The following is a 24,718-nucleotide window of genomic DNA, read 5'->3' as shown; positions in this document are numbered from 1 at the left end:
AGCCAAATTTGTAGTATTTTGCACGAATTGCAAGAGATGTTTACAAGTCGACGGTTGAAGTGGAAGCTCGTATTGAGTTTGCTAGAGTTGATTTGCCAAGCCTTTGATAGCTCAGTTGGTAGAGCGGAGGACTGTAGTGGTAAAACAGGCATCCTTAGGTTGCTGGTTCAAATCCGGCTCAAAGGACTTTTGCCAAATGCACATTTTATTGAATACTTGGAAAGTAAAATACTTGGAAAGTAAAAGAACAGACAATTTATAATTATATTATATTTCATCACTGAAAATAGATGCCTTTTGCTTTGAGGCTGTGGCCACGTTATTTTTCTGTCCAACACGAATCTTCATTGGTTTCCTGTCAGGTGTTTTGGATCCCCATCTCTTGCTATGAACTGGCAAAACAGCAGAATCCCCTTGACAATCTTGATTTCTCAAGGGAAATGAGAGAACACTATACACCATCCAAGATATTAAAATATTGTCAAGGCCCAACACGGCTGAATACTCTGAGGAGATGGCCTGTGAGGCGCCGCCTTTCAACTTTTCCCCCTTAGTATGGTGGTCATTAACATGCGGGAGACTGCGGAGGGGGTAATTTTTTTAATTGGGAACTGATGTGCTTTTACTCAATTCGGGAACCTCACAAGCCAAATTTGTAGTATTTTGCATGAATTGCAAGAGATGTTTACAAGTCGACGGTTGAAGTGGAAGCTCGTATTGAGTTTGCTAGAGAATGATTTGCCAAGCCTTCGAAAGCTCAGTTGGTAGAGCGGAGGACTGTAGTGGTAAAACAGGCATCCTTAGGTCGCTGGTTCAAATCCGGCTCGAAGGACTTTTGCCAAATGCAAATTTTATTGAATACTTGGAAAGTAAAATACTTGGAAAATAAAATAACAGACAATTTATAATTATATTATATTTCATCACTGAAAATAGATGCCTTTTGCTTTGAGGCTGTGGCCACGTTATGTTTCTGTCCAACACCAATCTTCATTGGTTTCCTGTGAGGTGTTTCGGATCCCCATCTCTTGCTATGAACTGGCAAAACTGCAGAATCCCCTTGACAATCTTGATTTCTCAAGGGAAATGAGAGAACAGTATACACCATCCAAGATATTAAAATATTGTCAAGGCCCAACACGGCTGAATACTCTGAGGAGATGGCCTGTGAGGCGCCGCCTTTCAACTTTTCCCCCTTAGTATGGTGGTCAGTAACATGCGGGAGACTGCGGAGGGGGTCATTTTTTTAATTGGGAACTGATGTGCTTTTACTCAATTCGGGAACCTCACAAGCCAAATTTGTAGTATTTTGCACGAAGTGCAAGAGATGTTTGAATGTCGACGGTTGAAGTGGAAGCTCGTATTGAGCTTGCTAGAGACTGATTTGCCAAGCCTTCGATAGCTCAGTTGGTACAGCGGAGGACTGTAGTGGTAAAACAGTTATCCTTAGGTCGCTGGTTCAAATCCGGCTCGAAGGACTTTTGCCAAATGCACATTTTATTGAATACTTGGAAAGTAAAATACTTGGAAAGTAAAATAACAGACAATTTATAATTATATTATATTTCATCACTGAAAATAGATGCCTTTTGCTTTGAGGCTGTGGCCACGTTATTTTTCTGTCCAACACAAATCTTCATTGGTTTCCTGTCAGGTATTTTGGATCCCCATCTCTTGCTATGAACTGGCAAAACAGCAGAATCCCCTTGACAATCTTGATTTCTCAAGGGAAATGAGAGAACACTATACACCATCCAAGATATTAAAATATTGTCAAGGCCCAACGCAGCTGAATACTCTGAGGAGATGGCCTGTGAGGTGCCGCCTTTCAACTTTTCCCCCTTAGTATGGTGGTCAGTAACATGCGGGAGACTGCGGAGGGGGTCATTTTTTTAATTGGGAACTGATGTGCTTTTACTCACTTCGGGAACCTCACAAGCCAAATTTGTAGTATTTTGCACGAATTGAAAGAGATGTTTACAAGTCGACGGTTGAAGTGGAAGCTCGTATTGAGTTTGCTAGAGTTGATCTGCCAAGCCATCGATAGCTCAGTTGGTAGAGCGGAGGACTGTAGTGGTAAAACAGGCATCCTTAGGTCGCTGGTTCAAATCCGGCTCGAAGGACTCTTGCCAAATGCACATTTTATTGAATACTTGGAAAGTAAAATACTTGGAAAGTAAAATAACAGACAATTTATAATTATATTATATTTCATCACTGAAAATAGATGCCTTTTGCTTTGAGGCTGTGGCCACGTTATTTTTCTGTCCAACACAAATCTTCATTGGTTTCCTGTGACGTGTTTTGGATCCCCATCTCTTGCTATGAACTGACAAAACAGCAGAATCCCCTTGACAATCTTGATTTCTCAAGGGAAATGAGAGAACACTATACACCATCCAAGATATTAAAATATTGTCAAGGCCCAACACGGCTGAATACTCTGAGGAGATGGCCTGTGAGGCACCGCCTTTCAACTTTTCCCCCTTAGTATGGTGGTCATTAACATGCGGGAGACTGCGGAGGGGGTAATTTTTTTAATTGGGAACTGATGTGCTTTTACTCAATTCGGGAACCTCACAAGCCAAATTTGTAGTATTTTGCATAAATTGCAAGAGATGTTTACAAGTCGACGGTTGAAGTGGAAGCTCGTATTGAGTTTGCTAGAGAATGATTTGCCAAGCCTTTGATAGCTCAGTTGGTAGAGCGGAGGACTGTAGTGGTAAAACAGGCATCCTTAGGTCGCTGGTTCAAATCTGGCTCGAAGGACTTTTGCCAAATGCACATTTTATTGAATACTTGGAAAGTAAAATACTTGGAAAATAAAATAACAGACAATTTATAATTATATTATATTTCATCACTGAAAATAGATGCCTTTTGCTTTGAGGCTGTGGCCACGTTATGTTTCTGTCCAACACCAATCTTCATTGGTTTCCTGTGAGGTGTTTCGGATCCCCATCTCTTGCTATGAACTGGCAAAACAGCAGAATCCCCTTGACAATCTTGATTTCTCAAGGGAAATGAGAGAACAGTATACACCATCCAAGATATTAAAATATTGTCAAGGCCCAACACGGCTGAATACTCTGAGGAGATGGCCTGTGAGGCGCCGCCTTTCAACTTTTCCCCCTTAGTATGGTGGTCAGTAACATGCGGGAGACTGCGGAGGGGGTCATTTTTTTAATTGGGAACTGATGTGCTTTTACTCAATTCGGGAACCTCACAAGCCAAATTTGTAGTATTTTGCACGAATTGCAAGAGATGTTTGCATGTCGACGGTTGAAGTGGAAGCTCGAATTGAGCTTGCTAGAGAACGGTTCGTCAAGCCTTCAATAGCTCAGTTGGTAGAGGGGAGGACTGTAGTGGTAAAACAGGCATCCTTAGGTCGCTGGTTCAAATCCGGCTCGAAGGACTTTTGCCAAATGCAAATTTTATTCAATACTTGGAAAGTAAAATACTTGGAAAATAACATAACAGACAATTTATAATTATATTATATTTCATCACTGAAAATAGATGCCTTTTGCTTTGAGGCTGTGGCCACATTATTTTTCTGTCCAACACCAATCTTCTTTGGTTTCCTGTGAGGTGTTTCTTTGATCCCCATCTCTTGCTATGAACTGGCAAAACAGCATAATCCCCTTGACAATCTTGATTTCTCAAGGAAAATGAGAGAACACTATACACCATCCAAGATATTAAAATATTGTCAAGGCCCAACGCGGCTGAATACTCTGAGGAGATGGCCTGTGAGGTGCCGCCTTTCAACTTTTCCCCCTTAGTATGGTGGTCAGTAACATGCGGGAGACTGCGGCGGGGGTCATTTTTTTAATTGGGAACTGATGTGCTTTTACTCAATTCGGGAGCCTCACAAGCCAAATTTGAAGTATTTTGCACGAATTGCAAGAGATGTTTACAAGTCGACGGTTGAAGTGGAAGCTCGTATTGAGTTTGCTAGAGTTGATTTGCCAAGCCTTCGATAGCGCAGTTGGTACAGCGGAGGACTGTAGTGGTAAAACAGGCATCCTTAGGTCGCTGGTCCAAATCCGGCTAGAAGGACTTTTGCCAAATGCACATTTTATTGAATACTTGGAAAGTAAAATACTTGGAAAGTAAAATAACAGACAATTTATAATTATATTATATTTCATCACTGAAAATAGATGCCTTTTGCTTTGAGGCTGTGACCATGTTATTTTTCTGTCCAACACGAATCTTCATTGGTTTCCTGTGAGGTGTTTTGGATCCCCATCTCTTGCTATGAACTGGCAAAACAGCAGAATCCCCTTGACAATCTTGATTTCTCAAGGGAAATGAGAGAACACTATACACCATCCAAGATATTAAAATATTGTCAAGGCCCAACGCGGCTGAATACTCTGAGGAGATGGCCTGTGAGGTGCCGCCTTTCAACTTTTCCCCCTTAGTATGGTGGTCAGTAACATGCGGGAGACTGCGGAGGGGGTCATTTTTTTAATTGGGAACTGATGTGCTTTTACTCAATTCGGGAACCTCACAAGCCAAATTTGTAGTATTTTGCACGAATTGCAAGAGATGTTTACAAGTCGACGTTGAAGTGGAAGCTCGTATTGAGTTTGCTAGAGAACGATTTGCCAAGCCTTCGATAGCTCAGTTGGTAGAGCGGAGGACTGTAGTGGTAAAACAGGCATCCTTAGGTCGCTGGTTCAAATCCGGCTCGAAGGACTTTTGCCAAATGCAAATCTTATTGAATACTTGGAAAGTAAAATACTTGGAAAGTAAAATAACAGACAATTTATAATTATATTATATTTCATCACTGAAAATAGATGCCTTTTGCTTTGAGGCTGTGGCCACGTTATTTTTCTGTCCGACACCAATCTTCGTTGGTTTCCTGTGACGTGTTTTGGATCCCCATCTTTTGCTATGAACTGACAAAACAGCAGAATCCCCTTGACAATCTTGATTTCTCAAGGGAAATGAGAGAACACTATAAAATATTGTCAAGGCCCAACGCGGCTGAATACTCTGAGGAGATGGCCTGTGAGGTGCCGCCTTTCAACTTTTCCCCCTTAGTATGGTGGTCAGTAACATGCGGGAGACTGCGGAGGGGGTCATTTTTTTAATTGGGAACTGATGTGCTTTTACTCAATTCGGGAACCTCACAAGCCAAATTTGTAGTATTTTGCACGAATTGCAAGAGATGTTTACAAGTCGACGGTTGAAGTGGAAGCTCGTATTGAGTATGCTAGAGTTGATTTGCCAAGCCTTTGATAGCTCAGTTGGTAGAGCGGAGGACTGTAGTGGTAAAACAGGCATCCTTAGGTCGCTGGTTCAAATCCGGCTCAAAGGACTTTTGCCAAATGCACATTTTATTGAATACTTGGAAAGTAAAATACTTGGAAAGTAAAATAACAGACAATTTATAATTATATTATATTTCATCACTGAAAATAGATGCCTTTTGCTTTGAGGCTGTGGCCACGTTATTTTTCTGTCCAACACGAATCTTCATTGGTTTCCTGTCAGGTGTTTTGGATCCCCATCTCTTGCTATGAACTGGCTAAACAGCAGAATCCCCTTGACAATCTTGATTTCTCAAGGGAAATGAGAGAACACTATAAAATATTGTCAAGGCCCAACGCGGCTGAATACTCTGAGGAGATGGCCTGTGAGGTGCCGCCTTTCAACTTTTCCCCCTTAGTATGGTGGTCAGTAACATGCGGGAGACTGCGGAGGGGGTCATTTTTTTAATTGGGAACTGATGTGCTTTTACTCAATTCGGGAACCTCACAAGCCAAATTTGTAGTATTTTGCACGAATTGCAAGAGATGTTTACAAGTCGACGGTTGAAGTGGAAGCTCGTATTGAGTTTGCTAGAGTTGATTTGCCAAGCCTTTGATAGCTCAGTTGGTAGAGCGGAGGACTGTAGTGGTAAAACAGGCATCCTTAGGTTGCTGGTTCAAATCCGGCTCAAAGGACTTTTGCCAAATGCACATTTTATTGAATACTTGGAAAGTAAAATACTTGGAAAGTAAAAGAACAGACAATTTATAATTATATTATATTTCATCACTGAAAATAGATGCCTTTTGCTTTGAGGCTGTGGCCACGTTATTTTTCTGTCCAACACGAATCTTCATTGGTTTCCTGTCAGGTGTTTTGGATCCCCATCTCTTGCTATGAACTGGCAAAACAGCAGAATCCCCTTGACAATCTTGATTTCTCAAGGGAAATGAGAGAACACTATACACCATCCAAGATATTAAAATATTGTCAAGGCCCAACACGGCTGAATACTCTGAGGAAATGGCCTGTGAGGCGCCGCCTTTCAACTTTTCCCCCTTAGTATGGTGGTCATTAACATGCGGGAGACTGCGGAGGGGGTAATTTTTTTAATTGGGAACTGATGTGCTTTTACTCAATTCGGGAACCTCACAAGCCAAATTTGTAGTATTTTGCACGAATTGCAAGAGATGTTTGAATGTCGACGGTTGAAGTGGAAGCTCGTATTGAGCTTGCTAGAGACTGATTTGCCAAGCCTTCGATAGCTCAGTTGGTACAGCGGAGGACTGTAGTGGTAAAACAGGCATCCTTAGGTCGCTGGTCCAAATCTGGCTAGAAGGACTTTTGCCAAATGCACATTTTATTGAATACTTGGAAAGTAAAATACTTGGAAAGTAAAATAACAGACAATTTATAATTATATTATATTTCATCACTGAAAATAGATGCCTTTTGCTTTGAGGCTGTGACCATGTTATTTTTCTGTCCAACACAAATCTTCATTGGTTTCCTGTGAGGTGTTTTGGATCCCCATCTCTTGCTATGAACTGGCAAAACAGCAGAATCCCCTTGACAATCTTGATTTCTCAAGGGAAATGAGAGAACACTATACACCATCCAAGATATTAAAATATTGTCAAGGCCCAACGCGGCTGAATACTCTGAGGAGATGGCCTGTGAGGTGCCGCCTTTCAACTTTTCCCCCTTAGTATGGTGGTCAGTAACATGCGGGAGACTGCGGAGGGGGTCATTTTTTTAATTGGGAACTGATGTGCTTTTACTCAATTCGGGAACCTCACAAGCCAAATTTGAAGTATTTTGCACGAATTGCAAGAGATGTTTACAAGTCGACGGTTGAAGTGGAAGCTCGTATTGAGTTTGCTAGAGTTGATTTGCCAAGCCTTCGATAGCTCAGTTGGTAGAGCGGAGGACTGTAGTGGTAAAACAGGCATCCTTAGGTCGCTGGTTCAAATCCAGCTCGAAGGACTCTTGCCAAATGCACATTTTATTGAATACTTGGAAAGTAAAATACTTGGAAAGTAAAATAACAGACAATTTATAATTATATTATATTTCATCACTGAAAATAGATGCCTTTTGCTTTGAGGCTGTGGCCACGTTATTTTTCTGTCCAACACGAATCTTCATTGGTTTCCTGTCAGGTGTTTTTGATCCCCATCTCTTGCTATGAACTGGCTAAACAGCAGAATCCCCTTGACAATCTTGATTTCTCAAGGGAAATGATAGAACACTATAAAATATTGTCAAGGCCCAACGCGGCTGAATACTCTGAGGAGATGGCCTGTGAGGTGCCGCCTTTCAACTTTTCCCCCTTAGTATGGTGGTCAGTAACATGCGGGAGACTGCAGAGGGGGTCATTTTTTTAATTGGGAACTGATGTGCTTTTACTCAATTCGGGAACCTCACAAGCCAAATTTGTAGTATTTTGCACGAATTGCAAGAGATGTTTACAAGTCGACGGTTGAAGTGGAAGCTCGTATTGAGTTTGCTAGAGTTGATTTGCCAAGCCTTTGATAGCTCAGTTGGTAGAGCGGAGGACTGTAGTGGTAAAACAGGCATCCTTAGGTTGCTGGTTCAAATCCGGCTCAAAGGACTTTTGCCAAATGCACATTTTATTGAATACTTGGAAAGTAAAATACTTGGAAAGTAAAAGAACAGACAATTTATAATTATATTATATTTCATCACTGAAAATAGATGCCTTTTGCTTTGAGGCTGTGGCCACGTTATTTTTCTGTCCAACACGAATCTTCATTGGTTTCCTGTCAGGTGTTTTGGATCCCCATCTCTTGCTATGAACTGGCAAAACAGCAGAATCCCCTTGACAATCTTGATTTCTCAAGGGAAATGAGAGAACACTATAAAATATTGTCAAGGCCCAACGCGGCTGAATACTCTGAGGAAATGGCCTGTGAGGTGCCGCCTTTCAACTTTTCCCCCTTAGTATGGTGGTCATTAACATGCGGGAGACTGCGGAGGGGGTAATTTTTTTAATTGGGAACTGATGTGCTTTTACTCAATTCGGGAACCTCACAAGCCAAATTTGTAGTATTTTGCACGAATTGCAAGAGATGTTTGCATGTCGACGGTTGAAGTGGAAGCTCGAATTGAGCTTGCTAGAGAACGGTTTGCCAAGCCTTCGATAGCTCAGTTGGTAGAGGGGAGAACTGTAGTGGTAAAACAGGCATCCTTAGGTCGCTGGTTCAAATCCGGCTCGAAGGACTTTTGCCAAATGCAAATTTTATTGAATACTTGGAAAGTAAAATACTTGGAAAATAACATAACAGACAATTTATAATTATATTATATTTCATCACTGAAAATAGATGCCTTTTGGTTTGAGGCTGTGGCCACATTATTTTTCTGTCCAACACCAATCTTCTTTGGTTTCCTGTGAGGTGTTTCTTTGATCCCCATCTCTTGCTATGAACTGGCAAAACAGCATAATCCCCTTGACAATCTTGATTTCTCAAGGAAAATGAGAGAACACTATACACCATCCAAGATATTAAAATATTGTCAAGGCCCAACGCGGCTGAATACTCTGAGGAGATGGCCTGTGAGGTGCCGCCTTTCAACTTTTCCCCTTTAGTATGGTGGTCAGTAACATGCGGGAGACTGCGGCGGGGGTCATTTTTTTAATTGGGAACTGATGTGCTTTTACTCAATTCGGGAACCTCACAAGCCAAATTTGAAGTATTTTGCACGAATTGCAAGAGATGTTTACAAGTCGACGGTTGAAGTGGAAGCTCGTATTGAGTTTGCTAGAGTTGATTTGCCAAGCCTTCGATAGCTCAGTTGGTAGAGCGGAGGACTGTAGTGGTTAAACAGGCATCCTTAGGTCGCTGGTTCAAATCTGGCTCGCAGGACTCTTGCCAAATGCACATTTTATTGAATACTTGGAAAGTAAAATACTTGGAAAGTAAAATAACAGACAATTTATAATTATATTATATTTCATCACTGAAAATAGATGCCTTTTGCTTTGAGGCTGTGGCCACGTTATTTTTCTGTCCAACACGAATCTTCATTGGTTTCCTGTCAGGTGTTTTGGATCCCCATCTCTTGCTATGAACTGGCAAAACAGCAGAATCCCCTTGACAATCTTGATTTCTCAAGGGAAATGGGAGAACACTATACACCATCCAAGATATTAAAATATTGTCAAGGCCGAACACTGATGAATACTCTGAGGAGATGGCCTGTGAGGCGCCGCCTTTCAACTTTTCCTCCTTAGTATGGTGGTCAGTAACATGCGGGAGACTGCGGAGGGGGTCATTTTTTTAATTGTGAACTGATGTGCTTTTACTCAATTCGGGAACCTCACAAGCCAAATTTGTAGTATTTTGCACGAATTGCAAGAGATGTTTGAATGTCGACGGTTGAAGTGGAAGCTCGTATTGAGCTTGCTAGAGACTGATTTGCCAAGCCTTCGATAGCTCAGTTGGTACAGCGGAGGACTGTAGTGGTAAAACAGGCATCCTTAGGTCGCTGGTCCAAATCCGGCTAGAAGGACTTTTGCCAAATGCACATTTTATTGAATACTTGGAAAGTAAAATACTTGGAAAGTAAAATAACAGACAATTTATAATTATATTATATTTCATCACTGAAAATAGATGCCTTTTGCTTTGAGGCTGTGACCATGTTATTTTTCTGTCCAACACGAATCTTCATTGGTTTCCTGTGAGGTGTTTTGGATCCCCATCTCTTGCTATGAACTGGCAAAACAGCAGAATCCCCTTGACAATCTTGATTTCTCAAGGGAAATGAGAGAACACTATACACCATCCAAGATATTAAAATATTGTCAAGGCCCAACGCGGCTGAATACTCTGAGGAGATGGCCTGTGAGGTGCCGCCTTTCAACTTTTCCCCCTTAGTATGGTGGTCAGTAACATGCGGGAGACTGCGGAGGGGGTCATTTTTTTAATTGGGAACTGATGTGCTTTTACTCAATTCGGGAACCTCACAAGCCAAATTTGTAGTATTTTGCACGAAGTGCAAGAGATGTTTGAATGTCGACGGTTGAAGTGGAAGCTCGTATTGAGCTTGCTAGAGACTGATTTGCCAAGCCTTCGATAGCTCAGTTGGTACAGCGGAGGACTGTAGTGGTAAAACAGTTATCCTTAGGTCGCTGGTTCAAATCCGGCTCGAAGGACTTTTGCCAAATGCACATTTTATTGAATACTTGGAAAGTAAAATACTTGGAAGGTAAAATAACAGACAATTTATAATTATATTATATTTCATCACTGAAAATAGATGCCTTTTGCTTTGAGGCTGTGACCATGTTATTTTTCTGTCCAACACGAATCTTCATTGGTTTCCTGTGAGGTGTTTTGGATCCCCATCTCTTGCTATGAACTGACAAAACAGCAGTATCCCCTTGACAATCTTGATTTCTCAAGGGAAATGGGAGAACACTATACACCATCCAAGATATTAAAATATTGTCAAGGCCGAACACTGATGAATACTCTGAGGAGATGGCCTGTGAGGCGCCGCCTTTCAACTTTTCCTCCTTTGTATGGTGGTCAGTAACATGCGGGAGACTGCGGAGGGGGTCATTTTTTAAATTGTGAACTGATGTGCTTTTACTCAATTCGGGAACCTCACAAGCCAAATTTGTAGTATTTTGCACGAATTGCAAGAGATGTTTGAATGTCGACGGTTGAAGTGGAAGCTCGTATTGAGCTTGCTAGAGACTGATTTGCCAAGCCTTCGATAGCTCAGTTGGTACAGCGGAGGACTGTAGTGGTAAAACAGGCATCCTTAGGTCGCTGGTCCAAATCTGGCTAGAAGGACTTTTGCCAAATGCACATTTTATTGAATACTTGGAAAGTAAAATACTTGGAAAGTAAAATAACAGACAATTTATAATTATATTATATTTCATCACTGAAAATAGATGCCTTTTGCTTTTAGGCTGTGACCATGTTATTTTTCTGTCCAACACGAATCTTCATTGGTTTCCTGTGAGGTGTTTTGGATCCCCATCTCTTGCTATGAACTGGCAAAACAGCAGAATCCCCTTGACAATCTTGATTTCTCAAGGGAAATGAGAGAACACTATACACCATCCAAGATATTAAAATATTGTCAAGGCCCAACGCGGCTGAATACTCTGAGGAGATGGCCTGTGAGGTGCCGCCTTTCAACTTTTCCCCCTTAGTATGGTGGTCAGTAACATGCGGGAGACTGCGGAGGGGGTCATTTTTTTAATTGGGAACTGATGTGCTTTTACTCAATTCGGGAACCTCACAAGCCAAATTTGTAGTATTTTGCACGAATTGCAAGAGATGTTTACAAGTCGACGGTTGAAGTGGAAGCTCGTATTGAGTTTGCTAGAGTTGATTTGCCAAGCCTTTGATAGCTCAGTTGGTAGAGCGGAGGACTGTAGTGGTAAAACAGGCATCCTTAGGTTGCTGGTTCAAGTCCGGCTCAAAGGACTTTTGCCAAATGCACATTTTATTGAATACTTGGAAAGTAAAATACTTGGAAAGTAAAAGAACAGACAATTTATAATTATATTATATTTCATCACTGAAAATAGATGCCTTTTGCTTTGAGGCTGTGGCCACGTTATTTTTCTGTCCAACACGAATCTTCATTGGTTTCCTGTCAGGTGTTTTGGATCCCCATCTCTTGCTATGAACTGGCAAAACAGCAGAATCCCCTTGACAATCTTGATTTCTCAAGGGAAATGAGAGAACACTATAAAATATTGTCAAGGCCCAACGCGGCTGAATACTCTGAGGAGATGGCCTGTGAGGTGCCGCCTTTCAACTTTTCCCCCTTAGTATGGTGGTCATTAACATGCGGGAGACTGCGGAGGGGGTAATTTTTTTAATTGGGAACTGATGTGCTTTTACTCAATTCGGGAACCTCACAAGCCAAATTTGTAGTATTTTGCACGAATTGCAAGAGATGTTTGCATGTCGACGGTTGAAGTGGAAGCTCGAATTGAGCTTGCTAGAGAACGGTTTGCCAAGCCTTCGATAGCTCAGTTGGTAGAGGGGAGGACTGTAGTGGTAAAACAGGCATCCTTAGGTCGCTGGTTCAAGTCCGGCTCGAAGGACTTTTGCCAAATGCAAATTTTATTGAATACTTGGAAAGTAAAATACTTGGAAAATAACATAACAGACAATTTATAATTATATTATATTTCATCACTGAAAATAGATGCCTTTTGCTTTGAGGCTGTGGCCACATTATTTTTCTGTCCAACACCAATGTTCTTTGGTTTCCTGTGAGGTGTTTCTTTGATCCCCATCTCTTGCTATGAACTGGCAAAACAGCATAATCCCCTTGACAATCTTGATTTCTCAAGGAAAATGAGAGAACACTATACACCATCCAAGATATTAAAATATTGTCAAGGCCCAACGCGGCTGAATACTCTGAGGAGATGGCCTGTGAGGTGCCGCCTTTCAACTTTTCCCCCTTAGTATGGTGGTCAGTAACATGCGGGAGACTGCGGCGGGGGTCATTTTTTTAATTGGGAACTGATGTGCTTTTACTCAATTCGGGAACCTCACAAGCCAAATTTGAAGTATTTTGCACGAATTGCAAGAGATGTTTACAAGTCGACGGTTGAAGTGGAAGCTCGTATTGAGTTTGCTAGAGTTGATTTGCCAAGCCTTCGATAGCTCAGTTGGTAGAGCGGAGGACTGTAGTGGTAAAACAGGCATCCTTAGGTCGCTGGTTCAAATCTGGCTCGAAGGACTCTTGCCAAATGCACATTTTATTGAATACTTGGAAAGTAAAATACTTGGAAAGTAAAATAACAGACAATTTATAATTATATTATATTTCATCACTGAAAATAGATGCCTTTTGCTTTGAGGCTGTGGCCACGTTATTTTTCTGTCCAACACGAATCTTCATTGGTTTCCTGTCAGGTGTTTTGGATCCCCATCTCTTGCTATGAACTGGCAAAACAGCAGAATCCCCTTGACAATCTTGATTTCTCAAGGGAAATGAGAGAACACTATACACCATCCAAGATATTAAAATATTGTCAAGGCCCAACACGGCTGAATACTCTGAGGAGATGGCCTGTGAGGCGCCGCCTTTCAACTTTTCCCCCTTAGTATGGTGGTCATTAACATGCGGGAGACTGCGGAGGGGGTCATTTTTTTAATTGGGAACTGATGTGCTTTTACTCAATTCGGGAACCTCACAAGCCAAATTTGTAGTATTTTGCACGAATTGCAAGAGATGTTTACAAGTCGACGGTTGAAGTGGAAGCTCGTATTGAGTTTGCTAGAGAATGATTTGCCAAGCCTTCGATAGCTCAGTTGGTAGAGCGGAGGACTGTAGTGGTAAAACAGGCATCCTTAGGTCGCTGGTTCAAATCCGGCTCGAAGGACTTTTGCCAAATGCAAATTTTATTGAATACTTGGAAAGTAAAATACTTGGAAAGTAAAATAACAGACAATTTATAATTATATTATATTTCATCACTGAAAATAGATGCCTTTTGCTTTGAGGCTGTGGCCACGTTATTTTTCTGTCCGACACCAATCTTCGTTGGTTTCCTGTGACGTGTTTTGGATCCCCATCTCTTGCTATGAACTGACAAAACAGCAGAATCCCCTTGACAATCTTGATTTCTCAAGGGAAATGAGAGAACACTATAAAATATTGTCAAGGCCCAACGCGGCTGAATACTCTGAGGAGATGGCCTGTGAGGTGCCGCCTTTCAACTTTTCCCCCTTAGTATGGTGGTCAGTAACATGCGGGAGACTGCGGAGGGGGTCATTTTTTTAATTGGGAACTGATGTGCTTTTACTCAATTCGGGAACCTCACAAGCCAAATTTGTAGTATTTTGCACGAATTGCAAGAGATGTTTACAAGTCGACGGTTGAAGTGGACGCTCGTATTGAGTTTGCTAGAGTTGATTTGCCAAGCCTTTGATAGCTCAGTTGGTAGAGTGGAGGACTGTAGTGGTAAAACAGGCATCCTTAGGTCGCTGGTTCAAATCCGGCTCAAAGAACTTTTGCCAAATGCACATTTTATTGAATACTTGGAAAGTAAAATACTTGGAAAGTAAAATAACAGACAATTTATAATTATATTATATTTCATCACTGAAAATAGATGCCTTTTGCTTTGAGGCTGTGGCCACGTTATTTTTCTGTCCAACACGAATCTTCATTGGTTTCCTGTCAGGTGTTTTGGATCCCCATCTCTTGCTATGAACTGGCAAAACAGCAGAATCCCCTTGACAATCTTGATTTCTCAAGGGAAATGAGAGAACACTATACACCATCCAAGATATTAAAATATTGTCAAGGCCCAACACGGCTGAATACTCTGAGGAAATGGCCTGTGAGGCGCCGCCTTTCAACTTTTCCCCCTTAGTATGGTGGTCATTAACATGCGGGAGACTGCGGAGGGGGTAATTTTTTTAATTGGGAACTGATGTGCTTTTACTCAATTCGGGAACCTCACAAGCCAAATTTGTAGTATTTTGCACGAATTGCAAGAGATGTTTGAATGTCGACGGTTGAAGTGGAAGCTCGTATTGAGCTTGCTAGAGACTGATTTGCCAAGCCTTCGATAGCTCAGTTGGTACAGCGGAGGACTGTAGTGGTAAAACAGGCATCCTTAGGTCGCTGGTCCAAATCCGGCTAGAAGGACTTTTGCCAAATGCACATTTTATTGAATACTTGGAAAGTAAAATACTTGGAAAGTAAAATAACAGACAATTTATAATTATATTATATTTCATCACTGAAAATAGATGCCTTTTGCTTTGAGGCTGTGACCATGTTATTTTTCTGTCCAACACGAATCTTCATTGGTTTCCTGTGAGGTGTTTTGGATCCCCATCTCTTGCTATGAACTGGCAAAACAGCAGAATCCCCTTGACAATCTTGATTTCTCAAGGGAAATGAGAGAACACTATACACCATCCAAGATATTAAAATATTGTCAAGGCCCAACGCGGCTGAATACTCTGAGGAGATGGCCTGTGAGGTGCCGCCTTTCAACTTTTCCCCCTTAGTATGGTGGTCAGTAACATGCGGGAGACTGCGGAGGGGGTCATTTTTTTAATTGGGAACTGATGTGCTTTTACTCAATTCGGGAACCTCACAAGCCAAATTTGTAGTATTTTGCACGAAGTGCAAGAGATGTTTGAATGTCGACGGTTGAAGTGGAAGCTCGTATTGAGCTTGCTAGAGACTGATTTGCCAAGCCTTCGATAGCTCAGTTGGTACAGCGGAGGACTGTAGTGGTAAAACAGTTATCCTTAGGTCGCTGGTTCAAATCCGGCTCGAAGGACTTTTGCCAAATGCACATTTTATTGAATACTTGGAAAGTAAAATACTTGGAAAGTAAAATAACAGACAATTTATAATTATATTATATTTCATCACTGAAAATAGATGCCTTTTGCTTTGAGGCTGTGACCATGTTATTTTTCTGTCCAACACGAATCTTCATTGGTTTCCTGTGAGGTGTTTTGGATCCCCATCTCTTGCTATGAACTGACAAAACAGCAGAATCCCCTTGACAATCTTGATTTCTCAAGGGAAATGGGAGAACACTATACACCATCCAAGATATTAAACTATTGTCATGGCCGAACACTGATGAATACTCTGAGGAGATGGCCTGTGAGGCGCCGCCTTTCAACTTTTCCTCCTTTGTATGGTGGTCAGTAACATGCGGGAGACTGCGGAGGGGGTCATTTTTTAAATTGTGAACTGATGTGCTTTTACTCAATTCGGGAACCTCACAAGCCAAATTTGTAGTATTTTGCACGAATTGCAAGAGATGTTTACAAGTCGATGGTTGAAGTGAAAGCTCGTATTGAGTTTGCTAGAGAACGATTTGCCAAGCCTTCGATAGCTCAGTTGGTAGAGCGGAGGACTGTAGTGGTAAAACAGGCATCCTTAGGTCGCTGGTTCAAATCCGGCTTGAAGGACTTTTGCCAAATGCACATTTTATTGAATACTTGGAAAGTAAAATACTTGGAAAGTAAAATAACAGACAATTTATAATTATATTATATTTCATCACTGAAAATAGATGCCTTTTGCTTTGAGGCTGTGACCACGTTATTTTTCTGTCCAACACGAATCTTCATTGGTTTCCTGTGAGGTGTTTTGGATCCCCATCTCTTGCTATGAACTGGCAAAACAGCAGAATCCCCTTGACAATCTTGATTTCTCAAGAGAAATGAGAGAACACTATACACCATCCAAGATATTAAAATATTGTCAAGGCCCAACGCGGCTGAATACTCTGAGGAGATGGCCTGTGAGGTGCAGCCTTTCAACTTTTCCCCCTTAGTATGGTGGTCAGTAACATGCGGGCGACTGCGGAGGGGGTCATTTTTTTTTTGGGAACTGATGTGCTTTTACTCAATTCGGGAACCTCACAAGCCAAATTTGTAGTATTTTGCACGAATTGCAAGAGATGTTTACAAGTCGACGGTTGAAGTGGAAGCTCGTATTGAGTTTGCTAGAGTTGATTTGCCAAGCCTTCGATAGCTCAGTTGGTAGAGCGGAGGACTGTAGTGGTAAAACAGGCATCCTTAGGTCACTGGTTCAAATCCGGCTCGAAGGACTCTTGCTAAATGCACATTTTATTGAATACTTAGAAAGTAAAATACTTGGAAAGTAAAATAACAGACAATTTATAATTATATTATATTTCATCACTGAAAATAGATGCCTTTTGCTTTGAGGCTGTGGCCACGTTATTTTTCTGTCCAACACAAATCTTCATTGGTTTCCTGTCAGGTATTTTGGATCCCCATCTCTTGCTATGAACTGGCAAAACAGCAGAATCCCCTTGACAATCTTGATTTCTCAAGGGAAATGAGAGAACACTATACACCATCCAAGATATTAAAATATTGTCAAGGCCCAACGCAGCTGAATACTCTGAGGAGATGGCCTGTGAGGTGCCGCCTTTCAACTTTTCCCCCTTAGTATGGTGGTCAGTAACATGCGGGAGACTGCGGAGGGGGTCATTTTTTTAATTGGGAACTGATGTGCTTTTACTCACTTCGGGAACCTCACAAGCCAAATTTGTAGTATTTTGCACGAATTGAAAGAGATGTTTACAAGTCGACGGTTGAAGTGGAAGCTCGTATTGAGTTTGCTAGAGTTGATCTGCCAAGCCTTCGATAGCTCAGTTGGTAGAGCGGAGGACTGTAGTGGTAAAACAGGCATCCTTAGGTCGCTGGTTCAAATCCGGCTCGAAGGACTCTTGCCAAATGCACATTTTATTGAATACTTGGAAAGTAAAATACTTGGAAAGTAAAATAACAGACAATTTATAATTATATTATATTTCATCACTGAAAATAGATGCCTTTTGCTTTGAGGCTGTGGCCACGTTATTTTTCTGTCCAACACGAATCTTCATTGGTTTCCTGTCAGGTGTTTTGGATCCCCATCTCTTGCTATGAACTGGCAAAACAGCAGAATCCCCTTGACAATCTTGATTTCTCAAGGGAAATGAGAGAACACTATACACCATCCAAGATATTAAAATATTGTCAAGGCCCAACACGGCTGAATACTCTGAGGAGATGGCCTGTGAGGCGCCGCCTTTCAACTTTTCCCCCTTAGTATGGTGGTCATTAACATGCGGGAGACTGCGGAGGGGGTCATTTTTTTAATTGGGAACTGATGTGCTTTTACTCAATTCGGGAACCTCACAAGCCAAATTTGTAGTATTTTGCACGAATTGCAAGAGATGTTTACAAGTCGACGTTGAAGTGGAAGCTCGTATTGAGTTTGCTAGAGAATGATTTGCCAAGCCTTCGACAGCTCAGTTGGTAGAGCGGAGGACTGTAGTGGTAAAACAGGCATCCTTAGGTCGCTGGTTCAAATCCGGCTCGAAGGACTTTTGCCAAATGCAAATTTTATTGAATACTTGGAAAGTAAAATACTTGGAAAGTAAAATAACAGACAATTTATAATTATATTATATTTCATCACTGAAAATAGATGCCTTTTGCTTTGAGGCTGTGGCCACGTTATTTTTCTGTCCGACACCAATCTTCGTTGGTTTCCTGTGACGTGTTTTGGATCCCCATCTCTTGCTATGAACTGACAAAACAGCAGAATCCCCTTGACAATCTTAATTTCTCAAGGGAAATGAGAGAAAACTATAAAATATTGTCAAGGCCCAACGCGGCTGAATACTCTGAGGAGATGTCCTGTGAGGTGCCGCCTTTCAACTTTTCCCCCTTAGTATGGTGGTCAGTAACATGCGGGAGACTGCGGAGGGGGTCATTTTTTTAATTGGGAACTGATGTGCTTTTACTCAATTCGGGAACCTCACAAGCCAAATTTGTAGTATTTTGCACGAATTGCAAGAGATGTTTGAATGTCGACGGTTGAAGTGGAAGCTCGTATTGAGCTTGCTAGAGACTGATTTGCCAAGCCTTCGATAGCTCAGTTGGTACAGCGGAGGACTGTAGTGGTAAAACAGGCATCCTTAGGTCGCTGGTTCAAATCCGGCTCGAAGGACTTTTGCCAAATGCACATTTTATTGAATACTTGGAAAGTAAAATACTTGGAAAGTAAAATAACAGACAATTTATAATTATATTATATTTCATCACTGAAAATAGATGCCTTTTGCTTTGAGGCTGTGGCCACGTTATTTTTCTGTCCGACACCAATCTTCGTTGTTTTCCTGTGAGGCATTTTGGATCCCCATCTCTTGCTATGAACTGACAAAACAGCAGAATCCCCTTGACAATCTTGATTTCTCAAGGGAAATGGGAGAACACTATACACCATCCAAGATATTAAAATATTGTCAAGGCCGAACACTGATGAATACTCTGAGGAGATGGCCTGTGAGGCGCCGCCTTTCAACTTTTCCTCCTTTGTATGGTGGTCAGTAACATGCGGGAGACTGCGGAGGGGGTCATTTTTTAAATTGTGAACTGATGTGCTTTTACTCAATTCGGGAACCTCACAAGCCAAATTTGTAGTATTTTGCACGAATTGCAAGAGATGTTTACAAGTCGATGGTTGAAGTGAAAGCTCGTATTGAGTTTGCTAGAGAACGATTTGCCAAGCCTTCGATAGCTCAGTTGGTAGAGCGGAGGACTGTAGTGGTAAAACAGGCATCCTTAGGTCGCGGGTTCAAATCCGGCTCGAAGGACTTTTGCCAAATGCACATTTTATTGAATACTTGGAAAGTAAAATACTTGGAAAGTAAAATAACAGACAATTTATAATTATATTATATTTCATCACTGAAAATAGATGCCTTTTGCTTTGAGGCTGTGACCACGTTATTTTTCTGTCCAACACAAATCTTCATTGGTTTCCTGTGAGGTGTTTTGGATCCCCATCTCTTGCTATGAACTGGCAAAACAGCAGAATCCCCTTGACAATCTTGATTTCTCAAGAGAAATGAGAGAACACTATACACCATCCAAGATATTAAAATATTGTCAAGGCCCAACGCGGCTGAATACTCTGAGGAGATGGCCTGTGAGGTGCCGCCTTTCAACTTTTCCCCCTTTGTATGGTGGTCAGTAACATGCGGGCGACTGCGGAGGGGGTCATTTTTTTTTTGGGAACTGATGTGCTTTTACTCAATTCGGGAACCTCACAAGCCAAATTTGTAGTATTTTGCACGAATTGCAAGAGATGTTTACAAGTCGACGGTTGAAGTGGAAGCTCGTATTGAGTTTGCTAGAGTTGATTTGCCAAGCCTTCGATAGCTCAGTTGGTAGAGCGGAGGACTGTAATGGTAAAACAGGCATCCTTAGGTCACTGGTTCAAATCCGGCTCGAAGGACTCTTGCTAAATGCACATTTTATTGAATACTTGGAAAGTAAAATACTTGGAAAGTAAAATAACAGACAATTTATAATTATATTATATTTCATCACTGAAAATAGATGCCTTTTGCTTTGAGGCTGTGGCCACGTTATTTTTCTGTCCAACACAAATCTTCATTGGTTTCCTGTCAGGTATTTTGGATCCCCATCTCTTGCTATGAACTGGCAAAACAGCAGAATCCCCTTGACAATCTTGATTTCTCAAGGGAAATGAGAGAACACTATACACCATCCAAGATATTAAAATATTGTCAAGGCCCAACGCAGCTGAATACTCTGAGGAGATGGCCTGTGAGGTGCCGCCTTTCAACTTTTCCCCCTTAGTATGGTGGTCAGTAACATGCGGGAGACTGCGGAGGGGGTCATTTTTTTAATTGGGAACTGATGTGCTTTTACTCACTTCGGGAACCTCACAAGCCAAATTTGTAGTATTTTGCACGAATTGCAAGAGATGTTTACAAGTCGACGGTTGAAGTGGAAGCTCGTATTGAGTTTGCTAGAGTTGATTTGCCAAGCCTTCGATAGCTCAGTTGGTAGAGCGGAGGACTGTAGTGGTAAAACAGGCATCCTTAGGTCGCTGGTTCAAATCCGGCTCGAAGGACTCTTGCCAAATGCACATTTTATTGAATACTTGGAAAGTAAAATAACAGACAATTTATAATTATATTATATTTCATCACTGAAAATAGATGCCTTTTGCTTTGAGGCTGTGGCCACGTTATTTTTCTGTCCGACACCAATCTTCGTTGGTTTCCTGTGAGGTATTTTGGATCCCCATCTCTTGCTATGAACTGACAAAACAGCAGAATCCCCTTGACAATCTTGATTTCTCAAGGGAAATGGGAGAACACTATACACCATCCAAGATATTAAAATATTGTCAAAGCCGAACACTGATGAATACTCTGAGGAGATGGCCTGTGAGGCGCCGCCTTTCAACTTTTCCTCCTTTGTATGGTGGTCAGTAACATGCGGGAGACTGCGGAGGGGGTCATTTTTTAAATTGTGAACTGATGTGCTTTTACTCAATTCGGGAACCTCACAAGCCAAATTTGTAGTATTTTGCACGAATTGCAAGAGATGTTTACAAGTCGATGGTTGAAGTGAAAGCTCGTATTGAGTTTGCTAGAGAACGATTTGCCAAGCCTTCGATAGCTCAGTTGGTAGAGCGGAGGACTGTAGTGGTAAAACAGGCATCCTTAGGTCGCTGGTTCAAATCCGGCTCGAAGGACTTTTGCCAAATGCACATTTTATTGAATACTTGGAAAGTAAAATACTTGGAAAGTAAAATAACAGACAATTTATAATTATATTATATTTCATCACTGAAAATAGATGCCTTTTGCTTTGAGGCTGTGACCACGTTATTTTTCTGTCCGACACCAATCTTCGTTGTTTTCCTGTGAGGTATTTTGGATCCCCATCTCTTGCTATGAACTGACAAAACAGCAGAATCCCCTTGACAATCTTGATTTCTCAAGGGAAATGGGAGAACACTATACACCATCCAAGATATTAAAATATTGTCAAGGCCGAACACTGATGAATACTCTGAGGAGATGGCCTGTGAGGCGCCGCCTTTCAACTTTTCCTCCTTTGTATGGTGGTCAGTAACATGCGGGAGACTGCGGAGGGGGTCATTTTTTAAATTGTGAACTGATGTGCTTTTACTCAATTCGGGAACCTCACAAGCCAAATTTGTAGTATTTTGCACGAATTGCAAGAGATGTTTACAAGTCGATGGTTGAAGTGAAAGCTCGTATTGAGTTTGCTAGAGAACGATTTGCCAAGCCTTCGATAGCTCAGTTGGTAGAGCGGAGGACTGTAGTGGTAAAACAGGCATCCTTAGGTCGCTGGTTCAAATCCGGCTCGAAGGACTTTTGCCAAATGCACATTTTATTGAATACTTGGAAAGTAAAATACTTGGAAAGTAAAATAACAGACAATTTATAATTATATTATATTTCATCACTGAAAATAGATGCCTTTTGCTTTGAGGCTGTGACCACGTTATTTTTCTGTCCAACACAAATCTTCATTGGTTTCCTGTGAGGTGTTTTGGATCCCCATCTCTTGCTATGAACTGGCAAAACAGCAGAATCCCCTTGACAATCTTGATTTCTCAAGAGAAATGAGAGAACACTATACACCATCCAAGATATTAAAATATTGTCAAGGCCCAACGCGGCTGAATACTCTGAGGAGATGGCCTGTGAGGTGCCGCCTTTCAACTTTTCCCCCTTAGTATGGTGGTCAGTAACATGCGGGCGACTGCGGAGGGGGTCATTTTTTTTTTGGGAACTGATGTGCTTTTACTCAATTCGGGAACCTCACAAGCCAAATTTGTAGTATTTTGCACGAATTGCAAGAGATGTTTACAAGTCGACGGTTGAAGTGGAAGCTCGTATTGAGTTTGCTAGAGTTGATTTGCCAAGCCTTCGATAGCTCAGTTGGTAGAGCGGAGGACTGTAGTGTTAAACAGGCATCCTTAGGTCACTGGTTCAAATCCGGCTCGAAGGACTCTTGCTAAATGCACATTTTATTGAATACTTGGAAAGTAAAATACTTGGAAAGTAAAATAACAGACAATTTATAATTATATTATATTTCATCACTGAAAATAGATGCCTTTTGCTTTGAGGCTGTGGCCACGTTATTTTTCTGTCCAACACAAATCTTCATTGGTTTCCTGTCAGGTATTTTGGATCCCCATCTCTTGCTATGAACTGGCAAAACAGCAGAATCCCCTTGACAATCTTGATTTCTCAAGGGAAATGAGAGAACACTATACACCATCCAAGATATTAAAATATTGTCAAGGCCCAACGCAGCTGAATACTCTGAGGAGATGGCCTGTGAGGTGCCGCCTTTCAACTTTTCCCCCTTAGTATGGTGGTCAGTAACATGCGGGAGACTGCGGAGGGGGTCATTTTTTTAATTGGGAACTGATGTGCTTTTACTCACTTCGGGAACCTCACAAGCCAAATTTGTAGTATTTTGCACGAATTGCAAGAGATGTTTACAAGTCGACGGTTGAAGTGGAAGCTCGTATTGAGTTTGCTAGAGTTGATTTGCCAAGCCTTCGATAGCTCAGTTGGTAGAGCGGAGGACTGTAGTGGTAAAACAGGCATCCTTAGGTCGCTGGTTCAAATCCGGCTCGAAGGACTCTTGCCAAATGCACATTTTATTGAATACTTGGAAAGTAAAATAACAGACAATTTATAATTATATTATATTTCATCACTGAAAATAGATGCCTTTTGCTTTGAGGCTGTGGCCACGTTATTTTTCTGTCCGACACCAATCTTCGTTGGTTTCCTGTGAGGTATTTTGGATCCCCATCTCTTGCTATGAACTGACAAAACAGCAGAATCCCCTTGACAATCTTGATTTCTCAAGGGAAATGGGAGAACACTATACACCATCCAAGATATTAAAATATTGTCAAAGCCGAACACTGATGAATACTCTGAGGAGATGGCCTGTGAGGCGCCGCCTTTCAACTTTTCCTCCTTTGTATGGTGGTCAGTAACATGCGGGAGACTGCGGAGGGGGTCATTTTTTAAATTGTGAACTGATGTGCTTTTACTCAATTCGGGAACCTCACAAGCCAAATTTGTAGTATTTTGCACGAATTGCAAGAGATGTTTACAAGTCGATGGTTGAAGTGAAAGCTCGTATTGAGTTTGCTAGAGAACGATTTGCCAAGCCTTCGATAGCTCAGTTGGTAGAGCGGAGGACTGTAGTGGTAAAACAGGCATCCTTAGGTCGCTGGTTCAAATCCGGCTCGAAGGACTTTTGCCAAATGCACATTTTATTGAATACTTGGAAAGTAAAATACTTGGAAAGTAAAATAACAGACAATTTATAATTATATTATATTTCATCACTGAAAATAGATGCCTTTTGCTTTGAGGCTGTGACCACGTTATTTTTCTGTCCGACACCAATCTTCGTTGTTTTCCTGTGAGGTATTTTGGATCCCCATCTCTTGCTATGAACTGACAAAACAGCAGAATCCCCTTGACAATCTTGATTTCTCAAGGGAAATGGGAGAACACTATACACCATCCAAGATATTAAAATATTGTCAAGGCCGAACACTGATGAATACTCTGAGGAGATGGCCTGTGAGGCGCCGCCTTTCAACTTTTCCTCCTTTGTATGGTGGTCAGTAACATGCGGGAGACTGCGGAGGGGGTCATTTTTTAAATTGTGAACTGATGTGCTTTTACTCAATTCGGGAACCTCACAAGCCAAATTTGTAGTATTTTGCACGAATTGCAAGAGATGTTTACAAGTCGATGGTTGAAGTGAAAGCTCGTATTGAGTTTGCTAGAGAACGATTTGCCAAGCCTTCGATAGCTCAGTTGGTAGAGCGGAGGACTGTAGTGGTAAAACAGGCATCCTTAGGTCGCTGGTTCAAATCCGGCTCGAAGGACTTTTGCCAAATGCACATTTTATTGAATACTTGGAAAGTAAAATACTTGGAAAGTAAAATAACAGACAATTTATAATTATATTATATTTCATCACTGAAAATAGATGCCTTTTGCTTTGAGGCTGTGACCACGTTATTTTTCTGTCCAACA

The 24,718-nt window shown here is 41.4% G+C and overlaps 15 non-coding genes across 15 annotated transcripts; all 15 read left to right on the top strand.

Annotated features, from left to right (window-relative positions):
- The first annotated feature begins 100 nt into the window (after positions 1–100).
- On the top strand, positions 101–186 carry TRNAY-GUA (transfer RNA tyrosine (anticodon GUA)). The gene is given in 2 exon segments: positions 101–137; positions 151–186. It is a non-coding gene; the product is annotated as a tRNA-Tyr (tRNA).
- Positions 187–4,621: 4,435 nt separating this feature from the next.
- On the top strand, positions 4,622–4,707 carry TRNAY-GUA (transfer RNA tyrosine (anticodon GUA)). The gene is given in 2 exon segments: positions 4,622–4,658; positions 4,672–4,707. It is a non-coding gene; the product is annotated as a tRNA-Tyr (tRNA).
- A 542-nt stretch (positions 4,708–5,249) lies between these two features.
- Positions 5,250–5,335, top strand: TRNAY-GUA (transfer RNA tyrosine (anticodon GUA)). The gene is given in 2 exon segments: positions 5,250–5,286; positions 5,300–5,335. It is a non-coding gene; the product is annotated as a tRNA-Tyr (tRNA).
- Positions 5,336–5,877: 542 nt separating this feature from the next.
- TRNAY-GUA (transfer RNA tyrosine (anticodon GUA)) lies at positions 5,878–5,963 on the top strand. Its single transcript is given in 2 exon segments — positions 5,878–5,914; positions 5,928–5,963. It is a non-coding gene; the product is annotated as a tRNA-Tyr (tRNA).
- Positions 5,964–7,168: 1,205 nt separating this feature from the next.
- TRNAY-GUA (transfer RNA tyrosine (anticodon GUA)) lies at positions 7,169–7,254 on the top strand. The gene is given in 2 exon segments: positions 7,169–7,205; positions 7,219–7,254. It is a non-coding gene; the product is annotated as a tRNA-Tyr (tRNA).
- Positions 7,255–7,796: 542 nt separating this feature from the next.
- Positions 7,797–7,882, top strand: TRNAY-GUA (transfer RNA tyrosine (anticodon GUA)). The gene is given in 2 exon segments: positions 7,797–7,833; positions 7,847–7,882. It is a non-coding gene; the product is annotated as a tRNA-Tyr (tRNA).
- Positions 7,883–13,577: 5,695 nt separating this feature from the next.
- Positions 13,578–13,663, top strand: TRNAY-GUA (transfer RNA tyrosine (anticodon GUA)). The gene is given in 2 exon segments: positions 13,578–13,614; positions 13,628–13,663. It is a non-coding gene; the product is annotated as a tRNA-Tyr (tRNA).
- Positions 13,664–16,143: 2,480 nt separating this feature from the next.
- Positions 16,144–16,229, top strand: TRNAY-GUA (transfer RNA tyrosine (anticodon GUA)). Its single transcript is given in 2 exon segments — positions 16,144–16,180; positions 16,194–16,229. It is a non-coding gene; the product is annotated as a tRNA-Tyr (tRNA).
- Positions 16,230–17,432: 1,203 nt separating this feature from the next.
- Positions 17,433–17,518, top strand: TRNAY-GUA (transfer RNA tyrosine (anticodon GUA)). The gene is given in 2 exon segments: positions 17,433–17,469; positions 17,483–17,518. It is a non-coding gene; the product is annotated as a tRNA-Tyr (tRNA).
- Positions 17,519–20,641: 3,123 nt separating this feature from the next.
- On the top strand, positions 20,642–20,727 carry TRNAY-GUA (transfer RNA tyrosine (anticodon GUA)). The gene is given in 2 exon segments: positions 20,642–20,678; positions 20,692–20,727. It is a non-coding gene; the product is annotated as a tRNA-Tyr (tRNA).
- Positions 20,728–21,271: 544 nt separating this feature from the next.
- TRNAY-GUA (transfer RNA tyrosine (anticodon GUA)) lies at positions 21,272–21,357 on the top strand. The gene is given in 2 exon segments: positions 21,272–21,308; positions 21,322–21,357. It is a non-coding gene; the product is annotated as a tRNA-Tyr (tRNA).
- Positions 21,358–21,917: 560 nt separating this feature from the next.
- On the top strand, positions 21,918–22,003 carry TRNAY-GUA (transfer RNA tyrosine (anticodon GUA)). The gene is given in 2 exon segments: positions 21,918–21,954; positions 21,968–22,003. It is a non-coding gene; the product is annotated as a tRNA-Tyr (tRNA).
- Positions 22,004–23,205: 1,202 nt separating this feature from the next.
- Positions 23,206–23,291, top strand: TRNAY-GUA (transfer RNA tyrosine (anticodon GUA)). Its single transcript is given in 2 exon segments — positions 23,206–23,242; positions 23,256–23,291. It is a non-coding gene; the product is annotated as a tRNA-Tyr (tRNA).
- Positions 23,292–23,835: 544 nt separating this feature from the next.
- On the top strand, positions 23,836–23,921 carry TRNAY-GUA (transfer RNA tyrosine (anticodon GUA)). Its single transcript is given in 2 exon segments — positions 23,836–23,872; positions 23,886–23,921. It is a non-coding gene; the product is annotated as a tRNA-Tyr (tRNA).
- A 560-nt stretch (positions 23,922–24,481) lies between these two features.
- TRNAY-GUA (transfer RNA tyrosine (anticodon GUA)) lies at positions 24,482–24,567 on the top strand. Its single transcript is given in 2 exon segments — positions 24,482–24,518; positions 24,532–24,567. It is a non-coding gene; the product is annotated as a tRNA-Tyr (tRNA).
- Positions 24,568–24,718: the final 151 nt, after the last annotated feature.

Source organism: Ambystoma mexicanum, chromosome 1p (genome assembly GCF_040938575.1).
Source record: "Ambystoma mexicanum isolate Mex_15411 chromosome 1p, UKY_AmexF1_1, whole genome shotgun sequence".
Classification (NCBI taxonomy): domain Eukaryota; kingdom Metazoa; phylum Chordata; class Amphibia; order Caudata; family Ambystomatidae; genus Ambystoma; species Ambystoma mexicanum.
Note: the sequence above shows the minus strand (reverse complement) of the source record. Positions and strands in the feature narration are given on the sequence as shown.